Genomic DNA, 16,887 nt, shown 5'->3' on the forward strand with positions numbered 1-16,887 from the left:
AGGCGGGAATCATAATTTTTCTCATAACTCAAATTGTAACCATCACACAAAATTAGTTTTTACATGGTCCGACAGGCTTTCTATCCCCTTCTATCCCCTTCAAAATTAGCCCAGGGTGAGCTCAGGAAAACACACAATGCTCTTTTTATTTACAAAAATGTGTTCAATGTTAAACATATGGCATTACATGTGAGGTAACTTCATATCTAGCCCTCACGTATTCTTAGGTTTCATTTCCTCTTCTGTGACCTGATCAGGAACGCTGGCTGGCCCTTGTGATCATGCCCTCCCCTCCTGGGCTTCAAAGGTTTTTGTTCAAAATGCACAGTTAATGGGGAACCTGACCTTAAAGGTAATTTCTGTTGACTGTGCTGTTTGTAAATCCCATAACTGTTATCTACTTCTCTGTATATCGTAGCATTTAAACTGAAAACTAGGCCTTCTTCTCCTATGGGTCCTTAGCCAAAGGTCTTGAGGTCAAGTTTTGAAAGTGACATACCTTTCAGTTCAGTGGGGAAAGGACCAGGTCCATCCATACTTCAGAAAATACAGCTTTAAATCGACAAGATGTGCTTACATGTAACATTTTACCTTTATCTCTAGGCCTGCTGTTCATAAATACGATCTTTCTTTTCTACTACATTAGAACAGCAGTAGATTCCTTATTAATGTAAAGCACACAGATAGGCCACAGTTAACATAGGAAACCAGTGTTCACCTTTACAAAAATGAAATAAGCCTTTCTTTTTACAGGTTGTAATTTTATATGTTGGAAATTAAGTCTCTTTATTTCTGATAAACGCAATATGTCGCTTGACTTTATTTCTTAATTGTCAAGCATCATTCCTCCTTTTTGTCTTCCAAATGCGCAGTGATTGAAATGTGTTTTCTTTTTCTTTCCATGTGCACTGCTGCAGTTTTACATAATTTATTTCCGTTTCACTAGGCCTTATGTTGAAATCACTGTTTTGTACTGGATTTTATATTTCAATGGAACTCCACATTAGCCAGCTTCACTCCCACAATAGGGGCCTAGCATGGCCTCTCCATCTCTGTCTCTCTGGGGCTGTTTTTTCACCCCACATGCCCCTTCCCCTGGTCTTTGAAGGGAGAGTGGGGTTTTTGTTTTATATTTTTGCTTCGGCTCATTCCATTAACTTCCTCGTTGGAGCACGTCTGCTCTTTTCCTGTCCCGAGGGAGTGGCGCTCTGGTCTGTACTCCACTCTTTTCGGATTTTGGGGTTTGGTCTTGGAACCCCACCCTTTTTGGAACTTTCTACCTCCACGCTGTTAAGGTAAGGAGTTATTGAGTCTGCAGAGAGTAAAAAGAGAGGCTAAGTATATTGCACAGTGCTTCTTTCCCCGGTAAAAATGCATACCATTTGAAAAACAAAACACATCACATTACTCACTTTATATATATATATATATATATATGTGATATGCTCCATCCATTTTTCCATCGTTTGTTTAATTTGCTTGAATTCTTCAGATGGTTCCTGGGCTCTACCCTCAATGGGATATTCAATCAGTCGTAGCGTCTGTCTGGGGTGACAGCTCTTCAACTGATTGATATGGACCCATTTCTCTTCTGTATGTTCTCCTTTCGGGATGCAGATCTTATAGGCGACAGGTGAGATTTTATCAACAATTTCAAAGGCGCCGCACCAATAGGGGAGAAGCTTCTGCTCCTTGGTCTGGTTCCTCTGAAAATTGTACACGTAGGCCGTGTCTCCTACTTTGTACTCCTTCTTGGTAGTTTTTAAGTTGTAGTAGGCTTTTATTCCTTCTTCAGACTTTTCTAAATTTCGCTGAGCGTAAGCAAAAGCGTGTTGAAGGTGTTTCAGTAAATTTCCAATCTACTCATGGTTAGTGGACGCGTTGATCAGGGTCTGCTCTTGAGTTCTGTAGAGCAGCTGCTGAGGTTGCACCATTTTTTGTCCCGTCATGAGCTCAAATAGAGACATTTTAGTTACAGAAGATGGCGTGGGCCTAATGGCTATTAGGACAAGCGGTAAGCAGATGTCCCAACTTGGTCCAGAGTCCGCCACAAACTTCTTCAAGATGCCCACAATTGTTTTATTCCAACTTTCAACTCCCCCACTCAACGTTGGGTGGTAGGCAATGTGGAGTTTGCCTTTGACCCCTAGAATGTCCCACATCTTGGTCATCACTTTGCTGATAAAATGACATCCTCTGTCCAACTCAATCCTTTGGGGCAGGCCAAAATGAGAGAAGATGTGGTTGATCATTAGTGCGGCAGCTGTCTCCACCTTGCAATTCAGGGCCAGAAGACATTCTACCCACTTGGTCAAAATGTACTTGTTTCCTCTAGAGGAGCGAATCACTGGGCCGATGAAATTGGACTTGCAAATCCGACCAAAGCACTGGCATTCCCCTTTTCTGTAGGGGAGCTCTGTGTGTGAGAGAACTTGGCTGACACTGAGAACACACAAGACATCCCTTTAAGCAGATGTCGAGGTCCTGGCCCATGTATGAAACCCCCTATGACCGGCAGTGGCCACGTCATTGACGTGACTTGGCTACGGAATGAGGTAGGTACCACCCACTGGTCACATCCGGATATGGATCTCCGTACCAACAAACTTCCTTGGATTCAGAACATTTTGGAAAACTTCATCAACAACCGAAGATCCTCCTTCCCGATATAATAGGATTCTGTCAGAGGAAAATTCACGGGGTCTTCAATATGTTGAGAAAATTTCCCAATATTTGGGTCCTGTTTTTGTGCAGTAATCAAATCTGCATCTTGGGTTTCTTTACTCCACTGGGCAGTGGAGAGTTCATTATTGGCATGGGTTTGGTATCTGGTGACAGCAGCGACCTGGATTTCCGTCTGCAGGGATTCAGTTTCTATGAGATCCCTGTGAATGGCTCTGGTTTTAGCCAACTGGTCAGCCAAGTCATTTCCAGTTTTGTCTGGTCCCTCTATTTTGGAGTGACCTCTGATCTTTTTCCAATAGATGATCATCTCATTAGAGGTTAGCAGATCATCAACTCTGCCACCTGACTACTTTGAGGACCTGTTTTGTACCAAGCAGAGGGTTATGGGGCATCATTCACCCAGGCATTCCCAATGCCAGCCACTAGTTCTATTCCCCCGCAATTGTAAACATGGCAGGAGCACCCATCCACATAGACTGGGTATATCCTCTGGCACGTGTCTTCCTCATAGACTTTGTGCAGGAAAGTAAGTTACGCCTCCATATTGTCAATGGCCCTTTGACTTTAGTTGTCGAGACAGTTTTCTTGAGCACAGTCATGCAAGTCAGGCAATTCTTACGCTAGAGGACTCTTCTCATTTTGGCCATATCTGACCTCCACAGGAAAGCCTTTCATGCACAGAATCCAGGATGTAATTCTCGAATTACTCATGTTCTCTGTTGGGATTTGGTCACTTTGTAAGTACTGCAAGGGTTGGTGAGGAGTCTCTACTATGATGTGCTCCCCTGGATGAATGGGTGGTAATTCTTCAACACCCACACCGTTGCCAGGAGTGCCTTTTTTCGCAATCTTAGAATTTTTCCTGCACATGGGACAAAGTCTTGCTCACGTACGAAATTACTTTGTTGACCTTGTTGTGCTTTTGGTATAATAACGCTGTTAAGGAAGTATCTGAGAACCCATCTGCAAGAGGAATTCCTTGTTCCTTATGGTGTAAGCCAAACAAGGGGCTTGGGAAAGGCTTCTCTTTAGTTGTTTTACTGCCTCAGATTGTTTCCGGACCTCACTCCTACTTGACCCCGGCCTATGATAAATGGACCAAGGGTTGTGTGACCTCTGCGTAGTCTTCAATGAACTGTCTACTATAATTAGTGAGTCCAAGAAGGCTTCTTGGTTCTCGCAGAGTAGTATGGTCTTTCAATTTCAATAATGTTTCCATGTTTTTCACCTGGGGATTGAGACCCTCAGGGGTGATTTTGTGCCGTAAGAAGTTCACGCAGGTTTTACACCACTGTGCCTTCTGAAAGGACAGTTTTGCTCAGCTTTCTGCAAATGGGGCAGAATATAGCGTATTTCCACTATATGTTCCTCCACAGTTGAGCTCTTGATTAAGACATCAACTACATAGGCCAGGTTTACCCTTTCACCAAAATCGGGAATAGGCTTATGTAGGAAGATGTTAAATTCATTGCCGGAGTTTATGTATACAAAGGGGGTTTGGGTCCACATGTATTGCTGCCCCTGAAGGTAAAGGCAAGCTTGTACTGGTCTTCCCTACTCATGGGTACTGTCCAGTAACCGTTGGCCAGGTCAATGGTGATATATACCATTGACCCTTGGATCTGGGCCAGTCCCTGATTGATGTAGGGAAGAGGCCATCTTGACATGTAGACCCATTTATTCAACTCCCTTAGGTCTGTGCAAAGTCTCCATTGGCCATTGAGTTTGAGTATGGTTGAATGAATCTCTGTGCGTCCACTGTCATATGAATCCACTGCAAAGGTATACTGAAAATCCAGAAACACCTGTTTCAGCTTCTGTTTTTGCTCCTCGGTCTGACAGGCATTAGCGAGATTGATTAGTTCTTCGATCATCTGCTGAAAGCCTGCAAAAACCTCAGACTTGGCAATTTCGGCAGTATCCTCCAATTGGGAGGAGAGATCTTTTGTTATGGTGTTGGCCCGGACGTGAGGTTTCAAGGATGGAAGGTAGTCACTGTTGACTCAGAATACCACCCCATCCTTCCTGATGTCACAGGTAACCTCTTCCACACCATAAGGGCAAGAAGAGTACACCTCTTCCCTGGTGAACATTTTTTCCAGAGGGATACCATCGTCGATATGGAAGCAGTCATTTGGAATTGGTCCAATGATCTCATTACCTAAATCAATAGAATAATGTTGGGCATCAACCGCCATTCCAGTAAGGGTGTCTGCGCCCAAAGTGATACTTCGAGGGTCGCTGTTATCCACCAATATTCAAATGATGTCGGGTTCTAGGTCAATCAGGGGTGGCAGATGTAAATACAAACCTTGCTGTTGGAGATAATAATTCAAATGAATATAGGTGTCCTTGTTTTTGAGGTTCTGTCCTCGCTTAATATTTAGGGGAATTGCAAATTGTCACACCTGTCCTGGGATGGTAACCTCTTCTCTCACTTGAACTTCAACCACATACGACAGCAATTGAGCTGACCAAAATGCTTTCTCAGTGTTGTCAAAGCCAATGGGGTTACCCACCAGTCGGGTTGAGGCTTTGTTATTAATTAGGTCCAACTTAATTGCGAATCGATTGAGAATGTCACTGCCTTAGTAAAAGGTGGAGGGGACATCTCTTACAACCCAACAATTATGTTCTATGCTTTTGTCCCCAATGGACATTTCTAGCATACACCTACTAGGCAGTAGATGTTTGGAAGTTGGAGTTTCCAGGTCCATTTCCCACTTATCAATCAATTTAAATGTGAGAATGGGCTCATCTTTTCGGAGTTTCCTGAATAATGCTTTGGTGATGAAGCTTCTTCCGTTATTCAGGCATATCCTGGCGAGAACAGACTCCTCCCTCTCATTTATCTGATTAGGGAAAAACAGCTGTTCACCCTTTATCTGGATGTCTGTCAAACTTTGAGCTGATATTTCATCATCTTTTGTCATGGGATTTGGGTTTTCCTCTGATTGTGGATTGGTATAAAACTTCAGAGTATTTCCCTCCAGTGTGCAATTCCACTGAAAACTGGGATCGAGGTTGATTTTCAAAAATGGGGAAGGGTTCCCATCACCAGTCTTTTTGTTCTCCTACAGAGATGACGCTGATGTCTGGGACTTGATTGTTCCTAAAATGGAATTCTATTTTGTTGGACCGCTGTTCAATCATGTGGCATGTGCCGTTCAACCTCAGGTAATTTGTGCTTTGTTTTAATTTAATTGGCTGGTTAGTCTGAGAGGACCTTGTTCACGCAGTCAATCAGGGGTGACAACCTCAGAAGGAGGTCATTCCCCAATAGACAAGGTGTGCTCTCTGGAGTGACGACTATAAACGAGTGTTTCACCCTTTGTCGCCCAATTTTGATCTCCAGATCCGAAGTCCCTTCAACGGAAATATCATTCCCATCGAAATTTTGGAGTTGTCCGGGAAGAGGTTTGAGGGGAATCTGGTGACTCTCCCCCCTGGTATCCAGTTATAATAGCCAAAAAAAAAAGTAAAATGCTAAAAATGTCGAAAAAAAGAATGTCAAAAAAAAATTAAAATGTTTTGTTTTTATTTGTATGTTGTTTTTGGGTTTAGCTAGTAAAAAGAAACAGGGGTTGGGGGGAACCACCCCTATTACATTTTTTTTTTAAAACATTAAAAAAAAAATGCTCTACATTCTTTTTTTCGACATTTTTGCAGTCTACATTTTCACTATAAACCCTCGCCCCTTCCTGAATTTAGTTGTTCGAAGGCCTTTTTGGACGGGAGGGTGGCTTGGGATCCAGTGTACACCAGCTCTGATAAGGCGCACTTGACCCTGTATCTTGACAGAAGCATGAAATATTCTATCTCTCTCCTCAAGGGGGCAAGAAAATGTGCATTCTGGGCCAGCTTGGCAGTGAACTTTTTTATATTGAACTCTGACACTGTGTGATCTTAGACAGTTTTCTGTGTTGGAATACGGGAACCTGTAAAAAAGTTTGTGGCTGCTTGCGGAAACATGTCTGTTGTTGCTTTTGGTCTTGGGCAGAAGGGAGCATGACCAGACCTGCATATGCTTACCTATAAAGCACAACTCCACCTAAAATGAGTAAATGCTCCTTAGGAATCCTGCCAGTCAATCAATGATGCAATCGCAGCTAACCAACATGATGCTGAAACTAGCGCCAAATGCCAAATCACTAGTCCTCACCATTGACTCCAGTCTCTCCATCAAAATAAAATGATTCCTTGCGCCATGTGAGTTCAAATTAGCTGTGCAATCAACGCTACTATCAAACTTGTACACAGTTCTCTGGCACGTTGCCCCCTCCCTCAGCCCCCCATATCACGCTGCAACCAGACTAATTGCCGCCATCAAAAGATATCCACTGATTTCCCCCATCTTAGAGGGAGCGGCACTGGCTGCCAGTACCCGCCTGGATGATCTATAAGACCGCCTGTGCCCCATGCAAGTCTGTGGCAATTCAAGTGCTGCCGCACCTAGCCGAAAACCGGCCTGTGTTAGGCAGCAACCACAATTCCAGAAGCGTCAACATCCCAAGACCACAAACAAAAAAACTTTGGTTGGAAATCAAAAGCCAGGCAACTCGCCTTGTCCTCTTGCGCAAAGGCAGTTTGGAAAACTATCTGAAGACGCATTTGCGCGGCTCCGTTGCTTGTGCAGTTCAGGAAGGAAGTGCAGATTTTGCGGTTCAAGCATTTCTTCAAATTGCACTGCGCAACCGTGCGCACAGGTTAGGCGGACGTGCTGCTTAGCAAATTCTGGCCAGACCCACATATGAGCTTTCCGATGCGTAATGGCTGGGAGGATAGCTCATCGGGGAACGTGCTTGTCTTGGAAGGAAGACAACGCTGAGCAGTATGGGTTTGAATCCCGGTCTCGCACATAGAGGCCTCACTCAGTCATAAAGCGTGATATAGAAGCCCAATTTAAGGGTTGGGGATTGCTAGGATGTATGCATAGATACTCGTGTTTAATGATCATAAAAAGGGTCACGCGATGTCCGGGATCCAGTGGTATTACCCAATAGGTAATAACGAAAAACATTTTTAACGAATCATGTTTACTGAAATAAACACCTATTTTTATTTATTTATTAATTAATATAACTATTTGGAGATAAGGGGTTAAATGGGTGGGGAAGGGGCTGAGGTGGGATTATAAACAAAGGGAAACAGGGGGTTAGGGAGACGCCCCAAATTAAATAGATCGGACATCTCACTTTTTCGGGAGTTAATAGTGCAATCTTGTGTTGTGATTCTTTGAAATCGAGTTATGGATGCGTGGTGGGCTTGAGCTACTTACATCACGCACATAAATACACATTGCAGGCAATGCGCCCGACTCTGTAGTTCTGTTTCTTTGCTTTTCCCTAGAGGATCAGTGAGATGCTTCTAACTTTATACGAATGCCTACTTAGGGAATCAGAGCTACTATGTTGTGGGTCATCTTTCCCCCATCCCTTTTTCCGCTCCCCTCTCTCTTTTATTGTTTGGGAAGTGACGCGTTCCACCCTGCCCCTCCTGTTGCACGTAGGACACCCCCATGACCACTGTTTTATAAAAAAAAAACTGGATGCAAATTCCCTTTGCTGCTGAAACATTTCTGCGTTAAAGTGACCATGCAGTTTAGTTACTTGCTTTAATGAATGTTCACACCTATTTAGATGTCGGTCAGATAGCACAGTGAGCTAAGCGCTCACCCCTGATATCTGTGTTCAGCCTGCTGTCAGGTTCGAATCCTGGCAGGATCAACTCAGCCTTTCACCCTTCCGAGGTGGGTAAAGTGAGTACCACTCTGTGGGAAAATAATGTTTCCTGTTATTTCAGCGCTCTGAAACCCATGAGTGTGTAGCGCTATATAAGAAATACATTATTATTGAATCCAGTAAGTGCAGTCCTCCCATAAAGTTTTAAAGAAAATACTCTTTGCACTCCCTTTCCCATGCTCTTGGGGATTTCTGTGGGCACACTATTTGTGGGCTGTGCCCGAGATGCCAAGGACAATAATGCTGTCAGAACAACGCCTCTCACCAAGTCCAATTAAAGCTGAATGAATGCAATAATTTGTGAATTAGTGGAAATTGCATTTAATATTACCATACCTCAATGAGAAATGCCTCCATAATGCAATGGTAATGAGGCAGCAGACAATGGAGGGTAAAGTGAGGCTCTTTGTGGGCTAATGAGGGTGCTTGATAAAAAGCAGTGACAGTTTCTTTTATTTGTGCCTAGAAACGCCCAACAGATTTCTCACGACTAACGTCGCCGTCGGTTGTGTGGAATAATTAGACTAATGAGAGCGCTGTCTTGCTACATGCTAAGGCACCTTCAGTGCAGTGAATTGCACGTGATGTAATCAGTGTGCACTAAAACATTGCCCAGCATGGCTGGTCCCCTTTGGTGCAAACTCCACAGGAACCTAGGCACAGTGAATGCTGGTACAGTTTCCGTTTCCTTTCTATACAATTATATTCTGAAGGGATAGTGGGCGTTGCCTTTACAGTAAACACCCGGCCCCAGTACTTAAAGGTAGGCAGTGCCTTCAGCAGGATGTCCTTTGCTTCCTCCAAGCACCCCACACGCGTGTCCAGCAAACTTGGAAGCAGGAGGAGCTTTGACCTGTTGAGCTGCCCTCCTGCCTTGCACCAGTGTCTCTGCACACATTCTGTATAATGGGCCTCACCATTGGGGCCTGAGATCCAATAACTCAGGCCCGCTCCAGGCACCCGAGTCCAAATGGTCGCACGTCAAGGAGGGGCGTTTTCCATCCTCTAGTCCGCATATCTGGAGCTCCCTGCCACCTGATCTGAGGCTCTGCTCCGGCCTCTCTAACTTTAAAAGCAAATTGAAGACCCTCTTATTCGCATGAGTCCCCTCATGTATGCTTTCTTCCCGGTTAAAGACCCTGCTTAAATGTCTTTGTTTTGTCTTGTTTTAGCGCTCTCCTGTCTCTGGGCTGTGCCTCCAGCGCTATAGAAATAAAATAAATACATATATAAATAAAATACAAGTTTTTGGGAATTCCCCCGAAATACCGCCATATGGAATTACCGTTAATGCCACTTGGTCCTGCGGATTTACCGCAGGATGATTGCAAGTGGCAGCAGGGAAGTGTAAGCCCCCATTTTTGGAGTCCAATAATAGCAGTAATGTCTGCTGTAGATAGGAGAGACACAAGAGTGTAATGCGGGCGACAGCGAGGCAGAACACGCCCGCTGCTCTGAGGAGGAAAGCAGCTCTCACGGAGAGAGAATAAAACGTGCGCAGCGAAGCAGACGCGCCCGGCTGCTTCGAAAAAGAAAGGCGGCTCTCCGCGGGGTGAGTAAAAGCCGCGCAGAGGCTTGACCGAGCAGGGAACGCTTGACGCTGCCGAAGGCAGCACAAAGGCAGCGCCGGCAATTTCCGTGTGCGTTGCGGTGAGGTGCGAGTGTGGGCACGGTAACAAGTTATACAAAAACGAATACATGTCTAGTAACACTGTGGTGAACGTGTTGCACACAGATGATGATAACAATGGGCAACGTGTTGCGCAGTAGTAGAGTAGATTCAGGTGCAGAAGGCCTGCGATGAGTAATGCGAAGGGAAACGAGAACAAGTGGAGGAAGCGGGAAGCTAGATGGGTAGGGGTAAATCGAAAAAAGAGAAACGAGGATAGCCAGGGCAGTAGAATAATACTTACAGGAAGAAAGAGAAACTAGGATAGCCAGGGGAGTAGAATAATACTTACAGGAAGAAAGAGAAACGAGGATAGCCAGGGGAGTAGAATAATACTTACAGGAAGAAAGAGAAACTAGGATAGCCAGGGGAGTAGAATAATACTTACAGGAAGAAAAAGAAACTAGGATAGCCAGGGGAGTAGAATAATACTTACAGGAAGAAAGAGAAACTAGGATAGCCAGGGGAGTAGAATAATACTTACAGGAAGAAAGAGAAACTAGGATAGCCAGGGGAGTAGAATAATACTTACAGGAAGAAAGAGAAACGAGGATAGCCAGGGGAGTAGAATAATACTTACAGGAAGAAAGAGAAACTAGGATAGCCAGGGGAGTAGAATAATACTTACAGGAAGAAAAAGAAACTAGGATAGCCAGGGGAGTAGAATAATACTTACAGGAAGAAAGAGAAACTAGGATAGCCAGGGGAGTAGAATAATACTTACAGGAAGAAAGAGAAACGAGGATAGCCAGGGGAGTAGAATAATACTTACAGGAAGAAAGAGAAACGAGGATAGCCAGGGGAGTAGAATAATACTTACAGGAAGAAAGAGAAACGAGGATAGCCAGGGGAGTAGAATAATACTTACAGGAAGAAAGAGAAACTAGGATAGCCAGGGGAGTAGAATAATACTTACAGGAGTGTTGAAATGAAGGAAGTAGCAACACACAGAGCTGGTTAAAGAGAGCCTTCATACTGCCTGCAATGTGTTTCTGGACAATGGATTGGATTGCAGGTGGCCATTATGGAAAGGACTAGCATGCAGAAGGCTGTTTACTTTTATGGAACAATTCTGTGTCATCTTGGATGAGGGTTGCACATGTCTTAACCCCATCCTTCTGCACTTGTGCCATGGGGACTGCGAGGAATAGTGGTTCATGACATGAGCGGTAATTCCACTGATTTTGCTGTTTTTTGGCGGTAAGGTGGCAGATTTATCTTTAGCTTTTTACTGGAGGTTTATCCTCCAGCTTACCACCAGGCTTACAGTATGTAGGTGTGATAATGGGACAGAAACTGAATTACCACCATGTTACCGCCATTTCTTCCCACACCACTGCACTCGTAATGAGGCCCAATTTCTTTTCAAATCCTTTGTAATTTAAAATCTTCTTCCTGTGGCAGAAGCGGTTCAGTAAGGTCGCAGGTTATTTTAGGTTTCTTGCAGTTCTGTAAGTCGATGTTATTGAGAGGCATTTAGAATGTGCAATATAAACGGCTGTTAAAATAATTAATCTTTTAGAACGCTCTTAACACTGAAGACTAGTCTGTACGCACAGGACCGGGTCTGCGTTATCTTGCTTGCAAGACAAACATGTAACCCCTGAGCTATCCACCCAACCCATGTGCACAAACATGGCAACATACCCACCCATGCATATGCAATTAGCTGGCCTGTGGAAATGGGCAGAGCCTCTACGTTGGCCCGCAGAGCTCATCTCGATGAAGTACCAATTCTGCCCTACATTTTTGTATGTCTATAAGATTTTAGCATTGCACAGCTGTCTTTATTCTGTGAAAATTAAAATAACAATAAGCTGACAACTTGCTGGATAGATAGCTCGGCGTGTTAATTTCTTGCTGCCGAGGTTTGCAATCGACCCGCGCGTCACATGTTTGGTGTCCGTTCCGCTGGGGTTGGCCATTATGATTACATTAGGCAATAGTAATGACTGTAATGTGTAGTGCTATGAAATGGCAAACACTCCATCAGTAAGCGTGGGGTTAAAAGAACATCTTGGACGCACTGATGGTCGGGGTATCATGCCCAACTGTGCCCCCTAGGAGTTTGAGGGGCCTTACAGCAGATGGCTAAGGGAGAAGGGGGTTTCACTCCCCATGCCGCGGGAGAGATCGGGAAGGAGGTTTCAGAGAGAGCGCATGACCCGGCTCTGATGAGCTGGCCAAGCTGATGTGTAGTGCCCAACACCTTCTAGGCGCATGCGCAATGGCCTGCCACACAGATCAGAGACTTGCCTGGGGGCTAGATCTGACGCATCCTTGCCCGTAAGACTAGTGCATATCAGAAACATGTCGCTAAACTGAATTGCGTTGGGCTAAAGGTAAACTCCATGTAGAGCCGCCGGCTCTCCGCTGTGCCTGAGCTTCCCAGAGCCCGATATAGTGCCTGAATGGTTATGGGACAAGGCAGATGCTGGAATCAGTCTCTCTACGCAACATGATCGTCCCATCAAGCATCACTTTTGAGAAATGGCTCTACTAGGGAGAAAATGGCTTCCTTTTGCAAGCAGCTTCGGGTTGGCCATGCTGATGGACGCCATGAACGGGTGCACTGATGGGAAAGTGCATATCCATATAGTAACCTAGAGAAATGTGATCGATCAAATAACAACTGAAAATGGCAGTTATTGTCCCTAACTTCTGGAGCAATCACTCCTGTATTATTATGACCTACACACGACTCCCTCCGGGGTAAATCATAAACGAATGGAACTTGACTCGCAGAGAAATACAAAGAAATGGTGTTGGGGGCAACATACACAATCTTAATAACCCGATCAGATGCTAAACATATATCATGAGGAAATGGATGGCAATAGAATTGTTGAGCGATGAAGTCTCACACACGCACCAGTGTCTTCCATCTTCCGGGCCCCTGTGAGGCGGGGCCCGTCAGCCCCTGCATGCACTCGTGTGTACGTCGTGACCATTAGATCATGGGCAACAGACGGCAAACGGGAGCCAAGTTTGGATATGCATGCGGTGCTGGCCCTGCTAAGGTGTTCTTAAGTCCTGGGGTCATGAAATACGGATGTTAAGGTGATGTTGGATCTGGGGAGCTATGTATGGATATTAAGGGGCTCCTGGTCATAGGGAGATAGATAGGGATATTAAGAGGCTGCTGGACCTGGGGACCTACATTAAGGTGGCGGTGGACCTGGGGAGCTATGTATGGATATTAAGAGGCTGCTGGACATGGGGACCTACATTAAGGTGGCGTTGGACCTGGGGAGCTATGTATGGATATTAAGGGGCTTTGTTTCCCCAACAAAGTGTATTCTTTTGACCCAACCCCCTTCCCAGTCACATCTTTAATACCGTCAGAGGCGGGCACAACCCTCAGGGGGCTTTGTGGGCGTAACAGCTGCTCCTGTGAAGATCAGCGTTTTCAGGACCTGAGACTTTGCTGCCTTTAGGTTGGGCACAGTTCCTCTCCTTTGCTCTGGGGACTTTGCCCCACTTTCTTTCTCCTGTTTCAGGAACACTCAATTCCTGTTGAGGCCCTAGACTTCTGCAGCGCCTTAATATCATTACCTCTTCTTGAGCCCTGGGGGCTCGTGGTTGGCCATATTGTCCCGTCATCCCTGCTGCTGCTGAGCAACTCTGTGTCCAACACCAGCCGACCTTTCTTGGATCTCCGCGGTCCTTCTACTCGCGTCTGCATGCCAGTGACCTTACGTCCATTACTTATAAGTCAAGTTACTTGGGCCAGGTCAACTGACCTTAGTGAGAGACAAACGACTCACAACATGGTTTTCTGCCATAGCCCTGGGAAGGCCCTTAATTACTCTCCCATAGCATTGGTTAAGGGTATTAAGTCCATCTGTGATCCCTATAGGATGCAGAGCTTAGAGGTGTCAGTGCTGTACAAGTCTGTCCTGACTGTATATCCGCTGATGATGGGCAGCAGTGTTTTTAAGTAAGAGGTGTCTTGAAAAGGATCAGGGGTCAATTGGACCATGTCACTGCTGTGGCCAAGAGGAGAAGTGTCCTGTATCCTGCCCCTCAAGATAACATTGAGAGACTTGGGGTACCATATCCAGGTGTTCTAGGAGGATTCCCTGGATGACTGTATTGAATGTTAGAGAGAGTTTGCCAGCCAACACTCTACCCACATGTCCTATCCCCGCCACGCCATCCAGTACCCATGACACATTGGTTTTGGTGTCATAAGCCAGCCTGAACATGGCTATGTGCACACAGAAGAATCTTATTGGGCGGCACATGGACTAGGCTTCAGTGTAGCTGACTCGCTGCCCTGGTCATGCACCTCACCATGTCATCCAGTCCCAACCATGAACATTCTCCTTGTTTTGCGTCCCGCTTGCGTGTATGCTCCCAGGCGAATTCATCCATCCATCCATCCATCCATCCATCCATCCATCCATCCATCCATCCATCAATCCATCCTTCCTTCTATCTCAAGCCCCACCCCTGCCCCACTTGATTGCTCGCTGTACCTGACAGCAGCAAAAGCCTTCAGCGATGGCCAATGGTTTTCCACAGGGGTTCTCTGAAATGATTGCGACTGTAGGATTTCTGCATTCCCTGGTTAGGTAGCAACCACTGTAGCAGATGCTTGTGGGAGCTACAGTTCCTGCTAGTGGGAATCCTGCACCACCTGCTACTTCTCAGATGAAAGCAGATGTGTCATGATCACTGCTTCCAAGGAGCCAGGACCAGCCCAACGTCCTTGGAAGCAGGCCCCTAACCCTAATCCTAAGCACCAGCCGGTCCCCACTGGGACCTTTTGGACCTTGTCCTGGCGCCGGTGGCACCAGGCTCATCAAAACCATTGGTCCCGGCACTGGAAGCGCCGGTCTCATAATAGGTGTGAAGATGCTTGGGTGGACTTACCTGCAGCAGACCATGCTGCTTACTTACCAGCCACTTAGAAGCCATCTGAGAACAGGAACTACTTTCTTACCTGGGTGGGGCAGCCCCACTCCCTGGATACAGAACTGGAACTCTTCTGGAAACTGGAACTCTTTTCTTACCTAGGCGGGGCCATGGAAGAAGACGCCTCATCACTCCAAGGCTATTTAAACCACACCCGATAGATGAAGCGTGCTTCGCGTTATTCTGCATCTGCAGCAGAACGCTCACCGAGTCTGCTCCGGCCTTTCTTCTTCCGATCCTGGACCTGCAAGAATCCTACTTACCATTTCGGTATCCAGACATCTTCAGCACCTGCAAAGAACAGAAACAACAGGTTAGCAAGGCGAACTTTACACGCAGTGCTTACTTACCTGATCCATCGGCTGCGGCCGTTTCTTCACGCCGCATCTCCACCTGCAAGAACAAAAGCATTGCCATACTTACCGGCACGCTGTGAATTCCTGGTTTCTTCGTTCTGCATCGCCGCCTGTGAAGGCAAAGTATCGTTAACAACTTACTGGCATTCCGCAGACTCCGGCCCTGCAACCCAACATCTGAAAGGCAAAAGAAAAGACATTAAGCAGGTATTTACTTACGTCCATCACGCTCGTCGCAATAAAACGCCTGCGAATACTCCGGCGTCTCTTTAACACGAACTAAGCTGCAAGGAAAGAGACAGTTAGAGCGCTTGCCATACTTACGAACTTCCAGGCGCTTCACTTCATCTTTCATCTCAAGAGCCCTGCAATACATAAGGGAAAGGCATTATACAGAGTCTGCATATAAACGTGCCATGCATGTAAAGACTATAAAGACAAAAGGTGTCCAGAAACTCACCGCTCGTGCAGATAACGACGGTAACCATCCTCTGAATTCAAGAGGCCTGTGTTTCACCAGTGAAGGAACTGGCAACGGCACCCTGCACCAGACGCAGATGGAGAGCCCAGCATTCACCTATATAAGGTGAGCACGTTGACCTGGGGGCTCTACGAAAAAGCTGGGAAGAGAGAGAGAGGGACATTCAACAACCCAGACCTTTAACCCCCATATTCTTTCACCTGCAGAAACCTCACTCTTCGAGTCCGACACACAGTGCGAAGAGGTTCGACCCCAGAAGCCAATCGAGTCCTGCACATCACTTTTCGAGTCACAGACAGCTTCCTGCCAAGACCCGCGCCTCCGTGGGAATCAGGTGAGCGTTACAGAACGCGAAGCCCACCACAAAACTCCTACCCAGGCGCAATGGAAACCTCAGACACTGATCAACTAGCCCAGTTGCTCGGGGAATTAAGAGCAGAAGTACATGCAGCTCGTCAGGAAACAAACTCTCTAAGAAGAGAACTGATACTTTCCAAGGAGCGAACAGAGGACCTTGCTAGGCAGTTGTTACAAACGCAGGCAGGACAGACACCTTTGCCTGTTCCAGGAGGAAGTTATCCTTCTGCATCATCTTCAAATCCAGTGCAAATCAATCTGCCCGGTAATGTTCCCTTGGCTCCGCCCGAACGCTTTTCTGGTGATCCAAAGAAATTCGCAGTGTTCATCAATCAGTGCCGCCTACACTTCTTATGTCGACCAGCTGCATTCCCAACAGACCAGACCAAGGTGGCTTTCGTGCTTTCTTATCTCAGTGGCAGCGCTGCAGATTGGTCGATCCCTTTAGTCACCCAGGATGATCCGGTTTTACATGATTTTCAGGCCTTCCAGTACAGCATGGAGAAACTGTTCGCAAGACATGCACAAGGGCAGGCCTTGGACAATGAACTTCTCTCATTACGACAGGGTAATCAAGACCTCTTGACTTATATAGCCTCCTTCAATAGACTCATAGTGGAAACACAATGGCCCGAGGACAAGAGAATAACGCTTTTCTACAGAGGCCTGCGTGGAGAG

General features: G+C 46.0%; 1 protein-coding gene across 23 annotated transcripts in view; it reads left to right on the forward strand.

The window, feature by feature from the left end:
* Positions 1 to 16,887, forward strand: part of NRCAM (neuronal cell adhesion molecule) — a 731,897-nt gene that overhangs the window by 160,151 nt on the left and 554,859 nt on the right. The gene's annotated exons all lie outside the window — the stretch shown is intronic.

This window comes from Ambystoma mexicanum, chromosome 12 (assembly GCF_040938575.1).
Source record: "Ambystoma mexicanum isolate Mex_15411 chromosome 12, UKY_AmexF1_1, whole genome shotgun sequence".
NCBI lineage: Eukaryota > Metazoa > Chordata > Amphibia > Caudata > Ambystomatidae > Ambystoma > Ambystoma mexicanum.